We start from the raw sequence: 7,661 nt of genomic DNA, 5'->3' as shown, positions 1-7,661 counted from the left end.
TGCTTTCCTGGGAAGAGGCTCAGCCAGATGCACCTGTTTGTGAGTTAGATCAACTGTGCCACGTGGTCACCGTTGATCGGACCAGAGATCAATAGCTGAGCCAAAGTTATCCAATCAGGCGGCTGCGAGGTAAAGGGTAAATAGAAGACCCACCCAGACCCCTTCTGCGGGGACAGGAGGTGAGCCGCGGAGCGCGCTGGGGTCCCTGGCTCCCAGGCTGAGCTCCCACCGGGAGGACTGGCAGCCACTTTCCAGTTTTCCATGCAAACACGTGTGCACGAACCGGCCTCCCTCGCCTGGCTGCACCCGCCCCAGGCAGCCAGGCCCACTCCCCGCGTGACTTTCTCCAGATCTTCTTACCCCAAGTTTAATGCCATCCAGCCAACCAGCAGGTAGGTAAAAAGCAATTGTCGTTTCCAGAAAAACCTGGAAAATAAATGGCAAGGACACAATTCTGTTGAAGTGCCCGCAGCCGTGGGTGGAACCTGCACCGTGTAGGGGCTAAGGAAGGTGCCAGAGCAACAGGCCAGCGTGACCTGAGGCAGCTGGTGAGATGGAGGGGGAGCGATGGTGGCAAGTCCCAGAAGAGGCCCCGCGAAGGTGGTGCGGGCGGCAAACCAAGCCCAGGGCAGGGGTGAAGGGAGGGCAGCGCCAGGAGGTGCGCAGGCCTCAGGCAGGGAGAGGCCCGCGTGGACGGTGCAGACCGCGCGATGGCGAATCTAAGGCAGCGATGCGCCCTGGAGCCGCCCTTCCCACTCAGGGCAGGGGGTGCGGACGAGAGCGAAGGGGAGTCCTGAGCGAAATGCCTTCGTCCACGAGTCATTAAAAAAAGAAAACAAGCCTGCGATATCCAGCAACTTCCCGGAGAGCACTTACACAGTGCTTCCCAAGTGTTTGTGGAGATGGGACGAGTTTCCCTCTGCCAGTTCAGATGTCACGGGCCTGCTTTTCTGTACCATGAGCAGGAAGGTGCGAGGGCAGAGCGCCGACATGCGGCCCCACACGGAGCGCCGTTGGGCTCGCCTGCCGGGGTCCCGTGCAGATCGCCTGCCAGATGCAGCTTCGTGAGCCTTCCTGTTCACCCACTGGCCCTCTGCTCTCCAGCAGCCTGGCTTCTGCCCCCGGAACAGTCTCCACGGAGGAGAGGTTCCCTCTGCGGCCACTGGTGTCACGGTGAGCCTGGAGCGGGGAGCAGAGGTGCCGGCAGGAAAAGGCATCTTTCTTTTGTGGCTTTGCTTTTAAACTGGTGGAAAGCAAAGCTGGGAAAGACGTTGTATTTTGCTTTTCTTTGTCCTTTTCCTCCTCCACCACCAACTCCCCCCTCATCCCCGCTTTCCAAGGTCAGCATTTAAGGCTGCTTTGTGGATGGAAGGAAGCAGCCCCGGGCAGAGCCTGCGGAGCGGGTGGTGGTGTCCCGGCTCCTGCAGCCGCTCTGGTCACCGTGGCCCAGGACTCTGCAGACAGTTTGGAGTTCCTGTTGGCTGCAGCTGCCCCGCCCAGGACCTGACCGCCTGGGGCAATGCACTCCTCCCACCAGACTCCCGCCCAGGGTCTGATGGAGGCAGTGCAGGTGCAGGGATGGGGAGGTGACAGAGGCCTCCTGGTGGCTGGGCTCCCAGCCTCCGGCCTCACACAGGCCCCGCACTGCCCGCGTGGCCCCACGCCCGGAGCCTCAGTTTTCCGGTCTGTACATGGGCTGTGAGGGAATCCGCCTCAGTGTTGTGCGATGTACTTGGTCATCCCATGTGCTGGGAAGCAGCGGTGAGGGCCCGGAGACGGGCTGATCAGACAGCCAAGCAGGTGGGCACATGATACACGGCCTGGTGCCCTGGAGGGAAGGGCGTGCTGTGACCCAGGGGCCGGGAGGGGGCGGTTACCCAGGGGACCGCAGATCACACCTAACACCGCACACAGAGGCCTCCACAGCAGGGGGCGGGTGGGGGGAGGTCCAGGAGGAAGAAGAGGAGGTGCCAGGAAGCAGGAAAGAGACAGTAGGAAGCAGGGTCGCCCTGAGCACTGGAGAAGCCTCTTTGTAGGCGCCACCTTTAACCTCACAGGCGCCCAGGCCTGTAACTCCAGGTGCTCGCTCAGTGACCGACTGACCGGCTAAGAGGGGGACAGCCTCAGGGAGACCTGGGGAGGCCTGGGGAGACCAGAAGGCCCAGACAGACGAGGCGTGGCCTCCAGACAGTGGGACTTGAACTTGGTTCCCACTGAGCGTCTTCTCCAGCATCACCCACTCCCCTCCCAGCTCTGTGCTCTCAGCTGGTGGAGGCCCAGGTGGCACCAGCATCTAAGCTGCCCCCTGGCTGAGTCTGAGCGCGGCCAGCTGTCCGTGGAGGTGTGCGCACACACGCACCTCTGTGAGCTCACATTCAGGGGGCGGGCAGCCGTGCTCATGGGCGGTGGGCTGGGCCCCTCTCGTCTCCTTGCAGTGTCTGCTCTGGGCCCAGGGCAGGGCTGCATGCCCTTGCTGAGCGGTTAGGCTGGGCGGAGACTTAAAGCCCTGCTGCAGCCCTGAGTTGTCCGTTTTAAGTAGGCAAGTGACCTCCGGGAGGGAAAACCCAGGCTGGCATTTGTGAAAAAGAAATGAGTAGACTGCTGCTTGGGGAGGGGGCCCCTGGGGCAGGCGTTACTACTAATGCGCCTTGCAGGGGTCGTGGTCCAGAGACCCTGGCCGGAGCCAGAGGTGGTCTCCGAGGCAGCCGAGCCCCCTGCACACAGAAAAGAAGGGCCTCACGCATGAAGGCCTCTGTGGACGGCGACCCTTGTCAGTTCTTAGCATTTCGTCGGTCCCACCCTTAATATTACCAAGCACTCAGACGAGGTTGCTCTGTGGGTCTTCGGCCTCCAGAAGGCCCCCTCCTGGCCAGAATGGTTTGGATTCCGCCTCCCAGAGAGACCCAAGGTTGGACGGTGGGCCAAGGGGCAGAGTGTAGCCTGGGAGTGTGTCTACGACTGGGCTACGGACAGTGCCGGTGGCTTGGATCTTTGTTGGTCTCCGAGTCAGAGGACTTGAGTTTCTGATTGAATAGATAGTAGCAACTATCTTTAAGTAAAAGAACAATCCCAGAAAACATAAAACCTTTCCCAAGCCAGAAAGAAGAATCCATGGAAGGAGGGCTGCGTTGCAATCGTGTCAAAATGTGGACTCGGGATACTTTCTGTTGCGAATGTCTGATATACAGCACGGTGGTGGCTGATCTTCATCAGCCCCGACCTTCACCCACTCTCCCGCCACCCCCTTCCTCAGCCCTGCCCGGCCCTGGCCTCACCCCGCCGGGTTTACTCGTCTGGAAAGAGCAGCGGCATCATTTCTCACTCCGCACAACGCTGCGCAGAGCCCGGTGTTGATGTCAATGGAGACAATTCATTATTCCATCAAGCACTTGGCATGTCAGTCAATGAAAAAAATATATGCTTGAGAAGTGACAGCTCAAAATAGTCCCTTCAGGATTGGCATGCCAAGATCTTGATAGTCTAATGAATTGTTCTTTAAACCTATCATTTTATCGCATCAGTTTGGCCATATAGACTTTTCTTTTGGGGAGGGGGGGGAGCAGGACTGAATTACAGAAGTTACCTAAAATAGCAAGCAAAATAACTTTGCAACCAGCACTTATATTCACAGAATCATAGGAGAAGTTCCCCGGTTTTATAGGACCCTTAGGCATGAAACATAGTCTATTTTCATGGCCACCTGCAGAATGGCATCAGTTTCATCCTTTTCCACACCCACGAGCAGGGCAGATGCGTGACTCTGTGTGCATGTCGATGCAGCCTGCGGGGCAAGAGGTCCTGAGCACCCAGCACAGTGTGGGGGGCAGTCACACGGGGCCTGGAGTTTAATGGGAAGGTCAGTTTTCCCAGGCAACTCCCATATGCAGATTATTGTCCTACCCTTGATGTACAGTTTTTCTTGTATTCACGTGGCTGATTGAGTCCACTCCTTCTCAACCCTGAACTCTTTACAGATCTGCACCCACCTTTTCTCCCCTGAGTGTTCAGAAAACAGGGTGAGAAATCGTGCAGCTCTCTGGCTGCGTGGGGAGTGGTGGCTGCAGATGGCCGTGAGAATAAACTATGTTTCATGCCTGCATTCGGGGTGCTTTCTGAGCATGGCGCAAGCACGCCCAGGTTTCAGCTGCGTAGGTCTAAGTGTTTCACCCTAAAATGTTAGCTTTATTCTAGGCCAGCACTTGCCACATGCATTTTTTGTCTCTCAGATATCTCTGCTGACTGCGAGGCGTAAATGCTTGTTTTCTGTCCTGTTAAACAATGTCCCCTGGTTATGGCGGGGGTCATTTTAAACATCATCCCCACATGACCGCAGTACCAGTTTGTTCTCGGGATTGGATCTCAATTGCTTGCCATAGTTTGAAGATGGGAACAGCCTCATGACCCCACTGCAGACGCTTAGGTGTCTCATTGGAATGTTGCCGGGAAGGAGTAACTTCACACCCTTCACGTGCCCTTGGCAGCAGCAAAATGACCCATTCTGCATTTTCCACAACCAGCTGAGCAAACTCTGGGCCCCCATGACCTTTCAGTTTGTGTTTCAAAGAAAACGTTTCTTTTTTAAAAAAACACACACAATTTTATTGATTTTTTACAGAGAGGAAGGGAGAAGGATAGAGAGTTAGAAACATCGATAAGAGAGAAGCATCAATCAGCTGCCTCCTGCACACCCCCTACTGGGGATGTGCCTGCAACCAAGGTACATGCCCTTGACCGGAATCGAACCTGGGACCCTTCAGTCCCCAGGCCGATGCTCTATCCAGTGAGCCAAACCACCTAGGGCAAAAACGTTTCTTAATATTATGTCATAAATCAGTCATCACTTGCTTCATAATCTCGATGCAAGTCTTTGAAGTTAGCGATCCACAGCGAGGCTGGGATTTTAAAAAATTGACTCGCTGGTCATTTGATGTAAACCATGTTTTACTGATCAGCCGCGGAACAGTCCTTGACATGATGCCTGTGAAGACATGTGATCATGGGAGTGATGAGAAATGAGGACTATTATATAGACACACAGATACACACACACACGTATATTTATAGTCTGAAGTGCATTGAAAATATGACTTCTTAGTACTTTAGTATTTGAAATTTGTCAGATAATACTAACTCCCCTTAAGCCCATCTTATTTTTTGTACATGAACATAGTGGCATATACAATATTTATATATGTTATGGTTTGCTTAACCTTGAAATGACAATTTTTGTAATGGTATTTTCTATATATCCCATAGATTCCTTATTTAAAATGCACATTTACCCATGTTTGTGCAATCCTCTTTGTCTGCCTTGATTTTTTTGTTATCTGAAGAATTTTTCAATTTAGACATTTTCAGCTTAAAAACAACATCCTCATTACTTATTATTAGTGCTCTATTTATCACACTAAAAAACAGACCCGGATGTTTGTTTTGTTCTGTGGCGGAGCCCGGGTGATGCAGCTGCAGACCCTGCTACTGTGTGACTGACTGCGGAATTACAGATTCCTGACCTGTGGTGTATTTAGAAAAAGCAGCAAAATGCAATTACTCTGATAGTAACAGGGATGGAAGTTACTATTGGCCTGGAGCTAAGCCGCTCACTGTAAGCATCTCGCCTGAATAATTGACAGCCACAGGGGCTCATTTCTGTTCCTGAAGAGTCCTCATTGCTGCCACCACCAGCTGCGAGGCCCATTCTTCAGGGGGTGCTACCCTGCCCCGCGAGGGGCCGTCTCATCAGCGTCATGTGACAGTGCCTCTCTCGGAGCTGAGCTGCCTGGCTCCCTCTTCTCTTAGTTATGAGAGCCTCACGCATAGGGGAGCAGGCACATGAGTCCACCAGCTAGAACCTTGGGCGAGGAGTGGGACCCCGGACCACCCTTTGCGAAGACCTATCTTGAGGGCTTGCTGTAAGGGTCGGCAGTTACAGAAGTTCCAGAAGCTCTGGTGTCTCACTGGTTTGAGGGCATGTGTCACTCAGTGCTCCCAGCCTGCACTTGGGATGTTGTTTCCAATCGCAGGTGACTCCTCTCCCCCTCCCTGCTCCTCCCCTTGACCTTGCCCATCACTTCTGCTCCATAGTTAATACCCAGAGGTTCTCTTTATGGAAACGGTGCCCCCAGGGTTTCCACATCTCTGCCAGGTTATGCCTTTGTCTTGTATCTGAGCACTTAAAACACATTTAGACACAGTAGGTTTTATCTGTTACTTTTTTATTTTTATTTCTTATGTTCATTGTAGAAATACATGAAAATACAGAAAGGGAAAAAACACTAGAAGGAAACCTCAGTGTTTATCAGTCCAGAACTTTTTACCTGCTAGACTATGTATATATTTATACTAAGCACATTTCTGGGTAACCTGCTAATTGCTAACTGGATGTAATGGAACCTCTCGATTTATCGTAAAAAGTATTTACATCAACCTTCTTAGTGTCTGCAGATCATTTCATTGAGCTAATCTCATGATCTTGGGCAGTTAGACTCTAATGACTTAATATTATTTAAAAAATAACCCACTGCCTTGAATATCCTTGTGCATATATCTTGGTGCATCTGCCCAATTACTTTTTTAGGATAATATCCTAGATCTGACTGCTGGACCCCAGGGCATGCACATTTTTAGAGATTTGATGATATACTGATGAACTTCCACCCAGAAATGTGGCCCTTTCACCTAAGCCCTTTGCTGACATGCGAGTGGCCAGGGCCCTGGTCACACCCGGCGTGTGAGTGGGAAGGGTTTCAGGCAGAGCTGTGGGAGCTTGTGCAGGCGACACGGGGAAGAGGACACGCTGGCCGAGCTGCTCACACACGAGACAGCTCCGCACGGTGGTTGGGACACTCACACTTGTGACAAGGGTGGAGGCTGGACATGCACCTGACTATTGTTCTGATCAAATAGACCTGCGGCTAAAGGAACACTGACAGACATTATTTAGAAGCCCACGTGGCTGTCACTTCTCAAACGAGGTTAAGTAAGAGAGGCTGCGCGGGTTAATTAAAAGGTAGCAGCGTGCGGTTGGACACAGCGCCTGGGTAATTGTTCCTGCCACGGCGACAAGTGTGCAGTGCATATTGCAAAGGTCGGAACAAAACAAAACTTGTTTGACAAAGATGAGACATTTTGTCTAAAGCTCACGTGTGTTCTCGAATCCCCATATTGGGTGTTTTTAAGTCTGAACGCATAATGGAACATTTGAAATTATCTACAAGCTCTGAATGGCTCTCCTGATCAGTAGGCGTAGGTAGGTTGTTTGTAATTGTATTTAAAATGATGTTAAAACCTCCACATTGTTATTTGGCAAGTTTCAAGTACAGTGGGGCCTTGACTTACGAGTTTAATTCGTTCCGAGACCGAGCTCGTTAAGGAGCTCGTTAACTCAAATTACTCTATCAACTCAATGCAAAAAATCGGCCGAGAGACCACTGGTATCTCAAAAAACTCATTAGTCGGGACACTCTTAAGTCAAGGCCCCACTGTATACACAAAAGCAGAGCAAGCAGTACAATGAGCGCCAGCCTTCCCGTAAGCAAATCTTTGGCATTGTATCGTTTTACTCATGAACTTTTTAGCATATAGAAGTGATTTTGAGTGATTGGTCCTAATCAATTTAATTTTCAGATTCAGCATTATTAGAATATCTTTGTAAAATATTG

Source organism: Myotis brandtii, unplaced genomic scaffold (assembly GCF_000412655.1).
Source record: "Myotis brandtii unplaced genomic scaffold, ASM41265v1 scaffold1080, whole genome shotgun sequence".
Lineage (NCBI taxonomy): Eukaryota > Metazoa > Chordata > Mammalia > Chiroptera > Vespertilionidae > Myotis > Myotis brandtii.
This window is presented reverse-complemented; position numbering follows the sequence as displayed.